The sequence below is a fragment of the Dama dama genome, chromosome 1 (genome assembly GCF_033118175.1).
Source record: "Dama dama isolate Ldn47 chromosome 1, ASM3311817v1, whole genome shotgun sequence".
NCBI lineage: Eukaryota > Metazoa > Chordata > Mammalia > Artiodactyla > Cervidae > Dama > Dama dama.
Window position 1 is genome coordinate 31657269 of NC_083681.1, and position 17266 is coordinate 31674534.

Below are 17266 nucleotides of genomic sequence, written 5' to 3' on the forward strand. Positions count from 1 at the left end.
ACTGTATAGCCCTTAGGGAGATCTACAGACATCCGCTCTGCCAAGTGCTGGGAAGCGGCTTTTTCCCATGCTTGCAGCATCCCTGTGGGGTAAAGTTCTGTTAATTTTGCGTAAATATTTACCATGTCTCATTTTAGCTAGCATTGCTTCCTTACACTGGTAGTAATAAGGAAATCTTTGCTTACCCAGCTTGAAAAGTTTGTTATAGATATGACTTGTCTGGAGAATGTTGTTGTTATCTTTGAGGGCTGATGAAGTTAAAAGTCAGATTGGAAAAAATAATGGGGTAAATTACAAATTCACAATCCATAAATAATCTATTTATTATAGAAATATTTGCCCATGTTTATTGTCCTATATTTAAAAATGAGAAGGTTATTATACAAATAGCATGATTCACTTCAGCTTTGTCCCATCTAACAAGTGAAGATCATTGTCGCATTCATATATTTTGTCAGTGTGATACTTGAGTAATTTAGTCTTATTTACTACACTTTTACAGTTATTCCCTCATTTAGTTGTAAAAGCTTCAATTTATCAAGTAGGTTCTTTGTAGGCATTGTATTTAATACATATAACAGCACTATCAGGCAGATGTTATTCCTGTTTTACAGATGAGAAAAAGCTTAGATTCAGAGACATTTGTTGACTAGCCTATTTCCCAGCTTATACATTCTTGGGACCAGGTTTAAAATCCTGGTCTTCTGACTCCTGGTTCATTGTGTTTGCTGCTGCACATAATTATGGGTAACTATCTTTTCTGTGAAGGTAGAGTCCAAACACAACTACAAAGTATGAAATTCAAATGAGAAGGTTCAGTCAAAGAAGGTTATTTATTTATTCTCTTTATCTTTTAACGTGGACTTCCCTGGTGGAGGGGTAGAGAATCTGCCTGCCAATGCAGGAGACACAGGAGACTTGGATTTGATTCCTGGGTTGGGAAGATCCTCTGGAGAAGGAAATGGGAACCCATTTAAGTATTCTTGCCTAGGAAATCCCATGGACAGAGAATCCTGGTGGTCTGTAGTCCATGGGGTCACAAAGAGTTGGCCACGACTTGAGCGGCTAAACACTGCCATCTTTTAATGTAAATTACAGTAGCAATTTTTAAATTGTGTTCCAGGGAACATCCAGAACACTTTCACAAGAATGTAATTTTTTGTTTTGCATGATTTTTTTAGGAGCCCCACATTGTCTCAGGTACTCAAGGCAAAAAAGGTAGAATGTAAAATGAAATTAATGGAATTAATGTGTAATCCCCCAAAATTTTATTATCTGAAAGAGGTCCAACTTATTAGTTTAAAAATGGTCTAATCTGTTTTATTTTTTAAGTCAAAAATAGTTCAGTATTTGCAGTTTCATGTGATTTATCCTAGAAATTATCTATATGACTACATCTTAGTTCTTGTCATTGCTCGGAAGGATTCCGCTTCCAAATTTTTGTGCTTTTCTACTTCTTACCTTCTACTTCTCAGTCTCTCCCATTCCTTTCTATATGCATTCTTTGCCTTCATTGTCATTACTAGGCTTTTGATCTCTCCCATCTGATCCCATCTACAGCTTCTGCTCTTCTTCAACGTTTTAGTTTCCTCCGCCTTTTATTTATTTCTGGTTGAGTCCTTTTGCCATTCTCTGTCATTTTTTGACCACATAGTAGATACCTAAGAGGCTTCCTGGATTACTTAACCTATTTTCTTTAGAGTAGCCTAGCAGAAGTGATTTCAAAGATGGTAGCTTTTATTTTGATCTGTCTCACCTTTCCTTTACCCACCCAGGAGGTGGTAACTCATTAGTCTCTCCATCCAAAATACACTTATTGATGAAAAATCATATAGTAGGAACTGTAACATTTTATACATAATAGTGTACTTATTCTTTACTGTGAAGTATAATGGGTTTTATTAAATAATCTTCATTTCGTAGGTGAAGAAGCAGAAACTCAGAAAGTTTTAAGTAGCATACCTACTAAGTGGCAAAACTGGAATTTTAGTCTTAAGTTTGTCTAACTTCCCAACCTACAGTGTTAACACTGTGCTACCCTGCCAGATAGAATCAGCATTGAATCGGGTACTTGTTCTGCCCTTTGGAAGGTTTTAGTCTAGTAGAAGGAGATAGACATGTAGGCAGTGAGATTCAAGAAAAATCAGTACTTTCTGGATAGATCAGAAACAGAAGGTAAATACTTCCATTGAATCCTTAAAGATGGGTTGTAGTTATCAGAGAGGTGAGGAATAGAAGATCATTTCAGGTAGAAGCGGTGATTAGGAACAAAGGGTAAAATAGCTCATCTTTTCTAGGAACTACATGTGTGTAGTTCATTGTGACAAGAGCATGGAGGTTGACTGTGGGCACAACATTTGGTAAAGTTGCAGTGATAGGAGGCATCAAATTATTTTTATACCATTCTGAGTTTGGGTTTTGTCCGTTGGATTGTGGGAAGCCACTGGAGGTCTTTAATTGCACGAGTAATATGATCAGTAGTTATGGTATAGAAAGATCATTTGGGTGGCATTGTAAAGGTTTGATTAGTCTTGAGAAATTTTAGGGGCAGAGATAACCAATAAGGATACATTTTTTCAAAAATGAAGAATGAAGTACTAAACTTGTAACAATACATTTAAAAGTGAAGAGACAAATAGAGCTATTAAGAAGATGTTAAGTGTAAGAAAGGTAGTTGGTGAAAGTGAGGGCCTTCATGGCTTGGGTTTTAGTGGATGTTGGGTATTCCATTCACCAAGATACAGAATATAAAAGGGAGAAGGCATGTTTTTTTTGTTTTTTTGTTTTTTTTTGTGTGTGTGTGGTTGACTGATAAGATGAGAGATGGAGAGAGAACAGAGATAGTAAGGGACAGATTTAATTTACGGTTAGATTCATCTAATGCTGCATAATAGATTATCCCCAAACAATAAATAAACTTGCACTATGACATGGTAGTCACAAGGCCCTTGTGGCCATTTAAATTAGTTGAAATTAGATAAAATTGATAATTTAGGTCTTCAGTCACACTAACCACTTTCAAGTATACAGTAGCCATGTGTAGCCAATAGCTGCTGTTTTGGACATTGGACATAGACCGTTTTAATCATTGCGAAAAGTTCCCTTGGATACTGCTGCTGAACGTTTGTTATCTCACCGTTTCCTATGATAAGGAACATGGGGGCAACCTAGCTGGGTGGTTCTGGTTCAGGGTCTCTAATGAGGTTGAAGTTCAGATGTCTGTTATGGAAGCAGAGGCTTGCTTGGCTCGTCTGAGGGATTTTTTGGAGCTGGTGGATGGACTTCCAAGGTGATTCACTCACATGCTGGCTGAGTGCTGGTTGTTGGTAGGAGGCCTCAGTTGCTCACCAGGAAGACCTCTCATGGGAATGTTTGAGGCAGCTGACTTTATCTAGATCAAGTGATCATAGAGAACAAGATGGAAGCCATAATGAGTTTTATGAGCTAAGCTCAGAAGCCACAATCTGTCTTTTTTGAAATGTTCTCTCAGATCAGCTGAGAGATCAGCTGTATTCAGTGTGGGAGGGAACTATACAGGGCACAAATACCAGGAGACAAAATTCACTGGGGGTTATTTTAGATGCTGCCCAGCATAGGTACCTATGAAGCCTACAGGTGCAGACATCTAATAGGCGACTAGATGCGAAGGCGTGAGAGCATAGCTACTGCTATTGTGTTTGTGATGGTAGTTGAAGCACTTTGAGTAGGTGAGTTCAATATGAATGAGATTGTGCCAAAAGGATGGCCTAAATAGCATCTTGGGTCACATGTCTGGGGTAGTTGAGAAGGGCTCTGAAAGGCTATTGAGAATCAAAACTGCAGAGAATCAAAGGAATGGTTACAGAGGAGTAGGAGTATCAGGAGGGTATTTTATAAAGGAGCTGTCATGAAGGGATGAAAGTTGAAAGTAAAGTGTAATTAACATTGCTAAATGATACAAACTAGTCAAGAATAGTCATTCTTTCAAAAATTATTTATTGAATATTCTGGGAACCAGAGAAAGATGTATAGATGAATAAGATAAAATCTGTAATGATGCAGTCTGAGGAGATATGGTTATGGAGAATTTTTTGGAGGAAGATAAAACCTTAGTGTAGAACCTCTTTAAAAGGTAAGGAGTTGAGTTGGGTGTTAGATGTGGTGTGTGTGTGTGCACGTGCATGTGGTATGGTCTGTGAAGGTGGCAGTGGTGATAATATAGATAGTAGAATAGACATTTTAGGCAGAAAGGATGGCTTATGTGCAGGATATTCCTAGAACATGAAGTTCGTAATGAGGAAAAGTGGTGAGAAAAGAGAGTATAAGGATAATTAGAATGGTCTTGAATGCATGGGAAGGAACTTGCCTTTATCTTGTAGGCTGTGGCTTCCCATACTTAAAATTATGACTTAGATAGTATCCAAATAATTTAATCCCTCATGTATCAGTTACTTAATCTTCTGTAACATTGCCTTTTAAATTGAAAATCCATTTCCAAAGGAAACTTTACTTCATTATTATAAATAGAAAATCAGTATTTTTTGCCACATAGAGAAGACACAATTGTAGAACAATTGCAAGCTATTATTAGATTTAAAAAAATAAAAAATGAAATACAGCAGTGTATCCTTTATTTACAGAAATGTCTGTCTGAAAAATCAGTTCTTCAGTGAGAGACTGTTTTTAGTAGGCAGGAAAGGGAGACTTCTTTAGAAATCACCTGGTATAATTCAGATGAGATTTAAGGTTATTGGTATGTTTTCATTTTTAAGTTTTGATGTTGACAAGCACCAAGAATCCTAACTCTCAAGTGTCCGTGGTTAAAAAGATCAGAAAATAGTTTATGGTCAACTTTGTTTTACATTTAAATAATATTAAAAATTAGGCCCTTTATTCAAAGAAACTATCTAATCTTCAAAATCTATTCTTCCAAATGTGTCAAGCTATTAGTTGATGTTGATGAAGTAGAAAAGGAGTTCTTTCTCATCTACTCTTTGCTGTCATCCAGTTTGGGAAAATTATTGTGAAAAATTATCAGATCTTCCATGCATCTTTTATAATATTCAGAGTACTTTCAGTGGTTTTTCAGAGGAAACCGTAAGTGGTCTTTTCAGAGAGGAAAAGAATCCAACTCACTTATGTATCTCATAGTTCTAGTTTTTTACTTAATGTTGTTCACTTTGTTTTGCACATGGAATGCTTACATTGTCAGGATAAATATAAGTTGTTCACATGAGCAGATATGTTTATCAAGATGTGCCTATTTGTAAAACTTGTTGCATTCATCCATGTTATCTTAAAAACTGAAGATTTATTGCAGAAATATATGAAATTCTTCCTACAACTCAAATGGATGTGCAAAGACTTTTCCATTATTTCTGCCAAACCCTGTAGTGTAGTTCCAGTTTTGAGGTTAAGATAGGGGATACTTTTATAAGATTTTTAATGAACATTTTTGAGCTGTAATGGCTGACAAAAAGCATGAAAATAATAGTGTTAGAGATGCTGCAAAAGTGCTGAGAAAGAGTAACATTCTTGATGTTACGATAAAAGTTGGAATGTCTCAAGGTGGCTGATTACATTGAAGGAACTGTTGGAGGGAACATGTGGTAAAGATGAGTGGTCATTTAGGAATTCACAAAGTCCTATAATCAAGGGAAGCTAACATTATCCAATTTTGAACAATGTGACCAATATATTTAAGAAGAGAGGGTAGAAGCAGCAGTTGAAATCTCTTAGTTAACCTCAATTTAATGAACATACTCCATTTCCCCCATGGAGCATGACTTCTACCCACAGTCGGATAAAATGCTTATTACATCTACAGGCTACTCTGTAGAATGTCTGAATACTTCCAGGTGAACTGTGTAATCCCAACCTGTTGTACTAGTATTGGAATTAGATAGTTAAATATTATGAAAACCGATGAAATATGAGCATAAGAGGAAAGTTATTTCTATGAAAACTGAGTTGTATGTACTTTGGAAATACAAGTAGAGACTTGTCACTAAGGAAATTTCTGTCAAATTAGAGATGAAAAAACCACTATTAGCTATTTGGGGAAAAAAGAGTCTAGGGATTATCCTTAGTTTCTTTGTCCACTGTAAAGAAACTGAAACAGGAAATGAATATAGCAGATCTGTTATAGCATAATTTATAAAAGGATAATAAGGCAGCCCAACACACCCTTACTCAAAGAAAAAGTCTTGAGCCTATATTTAAAAATTGGCAAATAAATATACACCTAAATATTTTAAATTGAAGTTTAAGGTGTGTATGATTGGTTTTTTTAAACAGTTCTTTGCTCTTTCCCATTAAATGACCAATCACTGGTACCAGTTAACTTGAGTAGGACAGTTTTTTCTGGCTAAAGGCATGTCATAACTTGAGATTTGAAATGCTTTTTTTCCCAAGGCTTATATAACAATTGTGTTGGTGGTGGTGGTTTAGTTGCTAAGTTGTGTCTGATTCTTAAGACCCCGTGGACTATAGCCCACCAGGCTCCTCTGTCATGAGACTTCCCAGGCAGAAATACTGGAGTGAGTTGCCATTGCCTCCTCCAGTAATGATCATGTTACTGGTATACTGATAGTTAGTGTTTCTATTTCCAAGAGTGCTTTACTTGCATTTAAAAAATTTTTAAATTAAATAGCAGTTTGTATATTTTATCTACTCTTGCTTTCTATTTTTGTCAAATAATTGCTGTTGTTTAGTCATTAAGTCCTGTCCAGCTCCTTGCAACCCCATGTACTATATAGCCTAGCAGGCTCCTCTGTCCATGAGATTTCCCAGACAAGAAATCTCATTTCCTTCTCCAAGGGATCTTCTCCACCCAGGGATTGAACCTGCGTTGCCTGCATTGGCAGGTGGATTCTTTACCACCGAGCCACCTGTGAAGCCCTGTCAAATGATACTGGTTTTTAAATTTATAGCAGTGAAATAAAGTTTTCTTTTTAAATGAAAATCATATTACTTAAAGAAAAATATAATAATACTGAATTCAGGAGTTCTGTGACTATGGCAGGTCCTTAAGGCAGAGTTTAAGTATGGAAAACAGTAACCCCCAGGTTAAAGGCAAGTTCCTCAACATTCATTTAAGACCACTCACTGCTTGGCCTTTGTCTGACTTCTCCATCCTCATGTCTTTGCACTCTCTGTTGCCACAGATGTCATGTTGATCAGCATAGAGACTGCCTCTTCTCAAGGACTAAGCCCAGACCGGGCCCAGAAGGTAGTTAGAAGAGAGGGAATTTGATAGCTCTGAGGGCTGTGCTTTGGAAGAAGGAATCATGGAATTAATTTTTGCAGCTTTACTGAACTTGTCTGTCTAACTCACTTTTGTGTTCCCAGTACCTGCAAGATAGTGAAGTAAATATTTTAATTGATAAATAAATGAACAGATAAACCCAAATAAGAGTTATAGTGTTATAGCATAAGGCATAATCTTGGATTCTGAGCAGAAACCTTCTGAGACTGTGCCTTGCTGTGTTGGGTACTTCATCTTTATTTAAAAAATTTTTCTTTTCCCTTTTTAAATTGTAATTTAAAAGAATACTGAATGCTAGGGAGGATTGTGATAAGGCAGTGTTTTTTGTACTCTTCAGTTGAGGCTATAAATTGGTTTAAACTTTATAGAAAATAATTTTACAGTATAACTCAAAAGCCTAAGAAATATTTAAACCTTTTGATCTGGTAGTGCCAGTTTTGGCATATATCTCAAGACATAAAGAAAGTAAAAATTTAGTTATCAGTTTTTATACAAAGATGTCAACCACACCATTATTTGTAGTAGGGGCAGAGAGGAACCAGTCTAAGTTTGGTGCCTCTGATGAGTGATGGCAAGGAGCTCCCAGGAGACTGGTGTTAATAAATCACCTTAGGACATTTGTAAAGATTTATGTAAGCACTAAAGACATTTTCAGGTAAAACTTAATAGAGTGTCCATGGTGTGTGAAAAATAGGAGATAAAACTGTAAATATAATGCCAGTTATTTTTTTTTTTAAACGTGCTTAAAAAAAAACACTTCAAGGTCATGTGCTAATTTTTTAAACGTTTCTGAGTTGTGAGATTGTGCATGGTGGTTTTACTTTTTACCTGTATTTTCCTGGCTTTCAACGGGAAATATATATTGCTTTTGTAATAAGAGATACTTTGTTTTTAAGTGAAAACTTTACTTAGTTTCATTTACTTGATTGATTTTTATTTCAGTGAAAAACTTTGGTAGTAATTTGATAGACAATCAGAGGTAATTCTTGAGACCAGGAGTGCAGGTGGGAGGCTATAATGGAAGATAAGAGAAGTTCCTGCCCCAGGGGCGGGGTGATGGAACTGAAGAGGACAGTAGTGACAGTGAATGAGATAGAGGAACAAAGAAAAATGAGTCCAGGATGACTCCCAAATTGCTGGATGTTTAAATGAATTGCAAGTTTGGCTCTTTAAAAAAAAAGGTATTCTTATTTAGGGAATATTTAAATTTAATGAGGTTATTAACAGCTTCAGTTTCCTTTCTCCATATGCTTCAATTCTTTAGATTTTATATGTTGTTGAAGATCTTATTTCTGACTTGTTACAGTTAAGAACAAGTAGATGACATGACTATGAAGATAATGTGTTTCTGACATCTGTCACCCGGTAGATTGCCAGTTAGTGAACCTGGTTATCTTGAGAAGTATTAGCTGACTTGCTCACCAGTTTATGTGCACCACTCTGGAAGTTATAATCTTAGTGGAAAATGGCATCTTCTAAGTAGAGAAGGACAATTTTTACGTAAAATTGTAGATGGAAATTGCATGTACCCTGGGTAGCACCCCCAACAGCAAAAAAAAAAAAAAACCACTCAGGAAAAAAAATCCTGCCAACTATTTCTCCATTGTAAGACTCTGGAGAAAGGTCAGTTAAAAGCATGGGAGCACAAACATTACCGTGCGTCCATATGTAACGTAGATAACCAATGGGAGTTTGCTGCGTGACTCGGGGAACTCAGACCAGGGCTCTGTGTCAGCCTCCAGGCGAGGGAGGCGGAGGGAGGTTAAAGACGGGGAGCGCAGGTCCGCCTGTGGCTGACTCCTGTTGGTGTATGGCAGAGGCCAGCCCAATATTGTGGAGCAGTTTCCCTTCAATTAAAAATAACTAAGTTTGGAGGGAAAAAAAACCCAAAATGATACCAAAGGTAGCTTTTTTTGGTGAACTGAAGTTAAATTTAAATGTAATCACTTGGGGGGTCTTACATTAAAATTTAAATAAAAATTTTTATGATGCCCTGGGTGATAATACAGTGAGTGCTCTGTTCTTGCATTTCAAATATAAGGTTCCTTATTTTTCCACAAAAGTATTGGCTGATCTCTTTCTTTTTTCTGGTTGTGAGCAGCAGGTAAATTAATGTGTGTGACCACAGTGTGACCCCAACCTCCTGACTCCAGTTTCCTAATTCTGAACTTACCCATCTTTCCTTCTTCAAGGTCACTTGATATTGTGTATGTTATAGATGAATAGAAATAAGTCAGAAAGAAAAAAATTTTTGTCTAGACAACCCTGTGGCAAAGGAGAGTTGGAACGCTTAATTGCGGTCCAGCAGTTTTACTGGATCTGATTCTTTTGGTGATTACACAAATAGAGATCACACAGTATGGGAAGGAAAAAGTAGGTGACTGATCTCTAATTCTGCTACTCACATCTCAGAACTGTTGTGATACGTGAATAATTTGGAAACGTTTCCTGTACTTGTGGGGAAAAACACGTTAATGGGATTTCTCCCAAGGGTTATAGAACAGCACACACACAAAAAATCATTAATTTCTGTTACTTAGATGCTTCTAATAACTTTTTTAAATCTTGGAGTTTTTAAATTAATAAGGTTTTTAATTTAAAAAGTTGGAGTACCTTTTTAATGATAAAATGATAAGACCCACAGATTTCTTTGTGGAATAGAGAAGAAAACTTATATACAATTTGAGGTAGTGTTCTTATATTTGAATAGCATTTAAAATTTTTTTAGATTTTTTTTTGGCCACGCCCTGTGGCTTGTAGGGTCTTAATTCCCCAACAAGGAATTGAACCCATGATCGCTGAAGTGGAAGCTGGGAGTCCTAACCACTGGACCACAAGGGAATTCCTCTTGAATAGCATTTTTTTTTTTTTTTAATTAAAGGGAATCAGCTTTTGTTTATTAGTTGGGCTATACACTTACCCCATTTAATCCTCACAACATTCCTGTAAAGCTAGTACTTAGTTTAATCATTTGTGAGGAAATTGAGGGTCAGTGAAGTTTAGTAAGCTTCTCAGGGTCACACAAAGCATGGAGTAGTTGTGCCAGGTTTTGACTTCGTTCTGAATAATCCCCAAACCCATGTTTTTTCATGTATTTCCTCCTTTTGAATATTTTAAATAAACTTACTTAGATATTTTAAATAAATATCATCTCCTCCTTAAGTTATTTTTATTTGCCTACATGTATGATACAGATCATTGTTCCTTAGCTGCTGAAAAAGCAGAATTGTTTTATCCTTGGTGTCTAGCTATCTTCATGATAGCAGCATGATCTTATATAGTGACTAGTGACTATTGTAGTGTACACACAAATCTTTTGTTTTTAATTAAAAACTGATAATAAATTTCAGAGATAAAGGAGAACTAATTCAGAATGAGTGCTTACTGATAAGTTTGAGAGTTATAAGTCTGTAAACTGGTGGTAAAAGCTATTTAAGCATTACAGTTATCATCTTATAGAGATTAATTGGAATTACTCAGTTTTAACAAAAGCATTGTTCTGGAGATAATAAGAGAATGTTTTATTCTTTAAACAAATTCTAAATTTAAAAAATTAAAAAAAAAAAGCTGTGGTTTCTCTGTTAATAAGTAGAAGCCTCAATTAGCCATAACATCTAATTTTAAACATTTTCTTTTCCCTTCATTGTAAAATACTGTAAGCATAAGACAAAGTAAAGAAGATAATATAGTGAACATCCAGGTACCTACTATGTAGCATCATTATTTTGGGAGGAAGAGGAAGAAATAAAAAATCACATAAAGTTAAAACTCTCCTGCATACTTTTCCCTGATCTGCTCTTTCTCTCCACTAACACTCTGATATATTTAGTGTTTATTGTTCTCATGCATGTTTTTATACTATTGCTACATATTTCCTCAAACATTACAGAGAGTTTTCAGGGAGGCAGATTTTTTAACTTTATAAAAAATTGAATTCATGTTGTATATATTTTGCAGCTGTGTTTTTTTTTTTATGAAGTCCAATTTAATTTTTTCTTGTGTTGCATATACTTCTGGTGTTATATCTAAGAAGGCTTTGCCTAACCCAAATACCAAGAATTTACTCATACTTAATTTCTTTAATGATATTTTCACTATTTTAAAATTATTTTTTAGTGTTTTTTCCTTAACTTTTTAACTGGAGGATAATTGCTTCACAGAATTTTATGATTTTCTGTCATACATCAACAAGAATCAGCCACAGGGGACAGCCATGTCCCCTCCCTCCCATCTCCCTCCCCATCCCACCCTCAGCCTGTCACAGAGCTCCTGTTTGAGTTGCCTGAGTCATGCAGCAAATTCCCATTGGCTATCTACTTTACATATGGTATTGTAAATTTCTATGCAACTGGTTTTTAATAACATATGAATATAGTATGAGGTAAAGAGTAAGTTTTATTTTCCTTGGAGATTGCCTGCAATCTTGCCATTTGCTGTACAGTTTATTTTTTCACCATTGATTTGCGTACCATCCTTGCTGTATATCATGTTTCCATCTTTTGTGAGTTTTGCTTCTGATCTTTATGTTCTGTTTTGTCAGTTTAACTTTTTCTGTGCTAATACCAAACTGTTAAAATTAAGTTGTATAAGCAGAGTAAGTCTCCTTACTCAGTTTTTCTTTTCCAGAATTTTCTCTCTTTTTTTGGTCTTTATTTTATTTTTAAAATTTATTTATTTATTTTACTTTACAACATTGTATTGGTTTTGCCATACATTGACTTGAATCTGCCATTTCATTGCTAGTCTCATCCTTTTCTTTTCTGTATGAATTTTGGGGTCAGCTTATTAGATTCTATAAAAGCTCTATTGGGTTTTTTTATTGTACTTGCATTGAAGGTTTTATTAGTTGGGGGGAAATGGACAGCCTTGTGATACTGTCTTATGCATGAGCATGGTGTTTCTTTAGAAATTTCAGGCCTTCTGTTCCTCAATAATAATTAGTAATTTTATCCATAGAAATCTTAAAGCATTTTCTGTTAATTTTATTTCTATATACTTCATGATTTTCACTGCTGTTTTGAATGTTGATCTCTCCTTCCTTCCTCTCTCCTTCCCTTTCCTTCCTTCCTTTTTCTCTCCTCCATTTCTATCTCCGTATCTCTGTAGTAGCCTCCCTACTGTATCATTTAATATTTTAATTTTACGTTGTCTTGGCCAAAAGTTCTGTTAACGGTAGTGCAGTATAGAGGAAAGCATATGGAGGTTAGAATTGCTAGAAATGAATCCTAGCCTTGTACCTCGAGGATAATATGATAATTAAGTCAACTTTTTTGGTTTGTTTTTTGAGACTAACTCTCCTAATCTACGGAGAAGGCAGTGGCACCCCACTCCAGTACTCTTGCCTGGAAAATCCCATGGACAGAGGAGCCTGGTGGGGTGCAGTCCATGGGGTTGCTAAGAGTCAGACACGGCTGAGCGACTTCACTTTCACTTTTCACTTTCATGCATTGGAGAAGGAAATGGCAACCCACTCCAGTGTTCTTGACTGGCAAATCCCAAAGATGGGGGAGCCTGGTGGGCTGCCGTCTATAGGGTCGCACAGAACTGGACAGGACTGAAGCGACTTAGCAGGAGCAGCTCCTAATCTACATAGGGAGAATAATGCTTTCTTATTATGTATATCACAGGATCAAATTAGATTTGAATTTTTCTAATTAAAAAAATGCACAAAATTGTTATTCTGAGGTAGAGGGAGATATTTATTAGAATCAATAATATTAAAGAAGAACGTTTGAATACATATGCTGTGCTTAGTCGCTCAGTCGTGTCTGACCCTTTGCGACCCCATGGACTGCCGCCCGCCAGGCTCCTCTGTCCATGAGGATTCTCCAGGCAAGAATACGGAGTGGGTTGCCATGCCCTCCTCATACATATACTTATATTGACTTAAAAATTATTTATAATGTTTATACCCCACTTGCCCATAAGGATGTGAAGTGATTTGTAATAAAGAACACACACACATATACATACATCCCAACTGAATACATTAAAATAGAAATTTAAAATCAAGTTATCACAATGAAGTAAATGCAAATATGATAATTATGGTTGATACAACCATTGTGATTAATGCTGTATGCTTTTGGGATACTGTGGGGAAAAGATAAATATGATTTGACTGTTAGTGGGTATATTTCCTTTTTTGTAACAAAGAAGGCAAATTTTTATTATTTGCCATTAAATTCATAAAAAATATTAGTCACATGGGTTTTGTGACAGTACTGCTTCTCCTATAAGTTAAAAGCAATTTTTAAAATGTCTTCTTTAGTCACGTTAAATAAAAAAATTAGGAGATCACGTAAAGCTTAATTCACTGAAACTGATTCTTTGAGTTGACTAAGCTACTGTCACTTAAGAGATTTTTTAATCTAATTTATAAGGCACTAACTTGGATTATAAACTAGAGAAGTGGTTCTCTGTATAAACATTTTTAAGCGTTTTCTTCATACTTTTGAACATTGGAAATTTTGGTAACACCCTTAAAGCCATTAAAATTTTCAAGAGAACACTAGATAATTAATGGTAACTACAAGGTAACCCCTACTACAGTAAAAAATACCTTGTAAATTTCAAAAGAATCCACAGCTGTCTCATTATTTAGTCCCCATTAACACTGCAATCTAGGTTTCAGTAGAACTATTTATTGTTCTAATAATGTTTTCTATGCTCATGAAGCAAAGTTCTTATATGTTCTAACTGATACACTGTCTTTAACATTGACTTGATATTATTTAATGCCCCTGAATTACAGTTATTTGTACTTTACTGCACTCTGTGTTATGTATTGGGCTAGTACAGAGTTCTTTCTAGCAAACCTTTCTCCCAGTGAGTTATTAATCAGTTTGCTTTGCAGGATTGGATCTGCTCTGAAACATACCTTGATCTTCTCTAGGCAAGTGCCATGGAGTTAACTCCTAGTATTTGAAAGACTTATTTATAGAAAATTGAAGTTTGTTTTTTAGGGATAAGACAGGTGCTCATTTTTCTGGGTTTTTCCTATACAGTGTTTTCAACTTTTTGTAATAAAAGAAGTAAGCAGGAGTTGCAATCAGGTGTGATTTCAAATTCTGTCTACCATTTGAGTGACCTTGAGAAAATTACTTGGCCTCCCTTAGCTTTTGTTTCTTTATATGTGGTATCTACCATAATATCTAATACTTTAAGGGATTTTTGAACAATAAGTTTTTTCAAAATTTTTAACTGTAGTCTGATAATTTGTTGTTTAAGGCCAATTTAGCTGATATACCTACTTCTAGAATTAAAAACAAATGCAGACACACAAAAAAAGCTATCCAGGATGAGTCTACTCTCAAATGTAATTTTAGAAGTAGATTTTTTAAAAAGTATATGTAAAATATATGCTTGCATAATTTTACTATGTAAAATTTAAGGCATACATTAAAATTAGAATAGCACAGCGAATCTTCATATACATGCTACCAGCTTCAATTAAGAAAGTATAATAAAGTAACAAGTTCCCTCCCTTCTCTATTGCTTAATCTGATTTACCAAGGTAGCCACCAAGAAGTTTCCTCACACAATGAAATTATTTTATAACTTGAAATTTTAATTTAGAAATATACTTAAAATATGTTTTATTACCATGTGATTGCCTATGTCTGTAGCTGTACTATATTCTGTTGTATAGCTGTCTAATAATTTACTTAACTAGTAGAATGATGGTGTGTGGTATGATGTTAGATGACTTTTTTCCTTTGTTTTTTTTCCCCATCCTTTTCTGTGAACAACTAGTTTTTGATAATGATGGAAAAAAACTTATTTTGAAAGCAAAATTAAAATATGAGAAGTGTGTTTTGCTGGCTACCCATAGTGAAATGCCTCCCCTTTGTTGTGCTTCCTTTAAATACAATCTGGTGACTCCCGTTAATCAGCCCGTTTCTGCACAGTGCCTCCCGAGTCCTCCTGTGGTCATTTCAGAGTGCACCCATTGTTCAGTGCTTCGGCTTTCTCTCATAAACACGAATCGCATAGTTAAAGCTTTTTTTCTTTTTCCATGGCTCTGTAAGGGTTCAAGTTAGGCATTGCTTGGATGTATTATTTTCTGGAGGAGGAGAAACATTCACTCCTTTTGATTTAATTACCTTTTAAGAGTAGGGAGATACTTCTGGAGATTAAGTTGGATTATTGTTATAGCTGAGTGTGTGTATGAAAATTATGATAGTTGATAAAAACAGCTTCACTGAGCTATTGAACATCTCTAGCTGATTTTTCTGCTCAGCTCCACCCAGAAGTTTACAAAGCTAAAAATCAACTTCTTCAATTGTTTCTTTTTTATTAGAATTGAAGTTGATTTATAGTTGATTTACAGGGTTATATTAGTTTCTGGTATACAGAAAAGTGATTCAGTTTTATACACACACACACACGTGTGTGTGTGTATATATTCTTTTTCATGTTCTTTTCCATTATGGCTTATAGGATATTGAATATACTTTCTTGTGCTTTACAGTAAGACCTTGTTGTTTATTATATATTTAAGTTTGTATCTGCTAATCCTAAACTCCTCTGATTTATCCCTCTCTCATCCCCTTTCCCCACTGGTAACTATGTTTGTTTTCTATGAGTCTGTTTCTGTAGGTAAGTTCATTTGTATCACATTTTAAATTCCACATATAAGTGATACCATATAGTTTATATCTTTCTCTGTCCAGTTTCACTTAGTATGGTAATATCTACAACTATCCATGTTGTTGCAAATGGCATTATTTCATTCTTTTTTATGGCTAAGTATTATTCTGTTGTGTGTGTATATATACCACATATTCTTTATTCATTATCTGTTGACAGACTTTTATTTCGGGTGGTCTCCACGTCTCGGCTGTTGTGAGTAGTGCTGCTGTGAACATAAGGGTGCATGTGTCTTTCTGAATTATACTTTTCTTCAAATATATGCCCAGGAGTGGGATTGCTGGGGCATATGGAAACTCCACTTTTATTTTTTTTTTTTAAGAACCTCCATACTGTTTTCCATAGTGACTACACCAATTTATATTCTTACCAACAGTGTAGGAGGGTTTCCTTTTCTCTACACCCTCTCCAGCATTTGTTATTTGTAGATGTTTTAATGATGGTCATTCTGACTCATGGGCTTCCCTGTTGGTTCAGTGGTAAAGAATCCACCTCCCAGGGCAGGAGCTGAGTTCAATCCCTGGGTTGGGAAGATCCCCTCGAGAAGGAAATAGCAATGCACTCCAGTATTCTTGCCTGGGAAATCCTATGAACACAGGAGCCTGGCAGGCTATAATCCATGGGGTGCAGAAGAATCAGATATGACTCAGTAACTAAACAACGCAACAACAATTCTGCCTCATGTGAGGTGGCACCTCATTGTAGTTTTGATTTACATTTCTCTAATAATTAGCAGTGTTTAAGTATCTTTTCATGTGCCTGTTGACCATCTGGATGTCTTCTTTGAAGAAATGTCTTTTTAAGTCTTCTGCCCATTTTTTTGATTTTGTTATTGAGTTGTATGAACTGTTTATATATTTTGGAAACTAATTCCTTGTTGGTTGTATCATTTGCAGATATTTTCTTCCAGGCCGTAGGTTGTCTTTTCACTTTGTTATGGGTTCCTTTGCTATACAAAAACTTGTAAGTTTGATTAGGTCCCATTTGTTTGTTTTTGCTTATATTTCTATTGCCTTGTGAAACTGACCTAAATCTGTTTTATTTATTTAAATCTCTATTTTATTTATTTCCTTTCTGATCTTTAGTATTCCTTCCTTCTGCTGACTTTAGGTTTTGTTTTGTTCTTCTTTTTCTGATTCTTTCAGGGGATAGGTTAGATTGATTGAGCTTTTTTCTTATTTTTTGAGGAAGGCCTGTATTATTACTATGAACTTCCCTCTATGAATTGCTTTTGGTGCATCCCATAGATTTTGTATAGTTGTATTTTCATTGTCATTTGTCCCAGTATTTTTAAATTTCCTCTTTGATTTCATTGTTGACCTTTTGATTTTTTAGTAGCATATTGTTTAGTCTTCATGTAATCTTTTT

At 35.3% G+C, this 17266-nt stretch overlaps 1 protein-coding gene across 3 annotated transcripts in view; it reads left to right on the forward strand.

The window, feature by feature from the left end:
- ARHGEF12 (Rho guanine nucleotide exchange factor 12) overlaps positions 1 to 17266 on the forward strand; it is a 151611-nt gene that overhangs the window by 12758 nt on the left and 121587 nt on the right. The gene's annotated exons all lie outside the window — the stretch shown is intronic.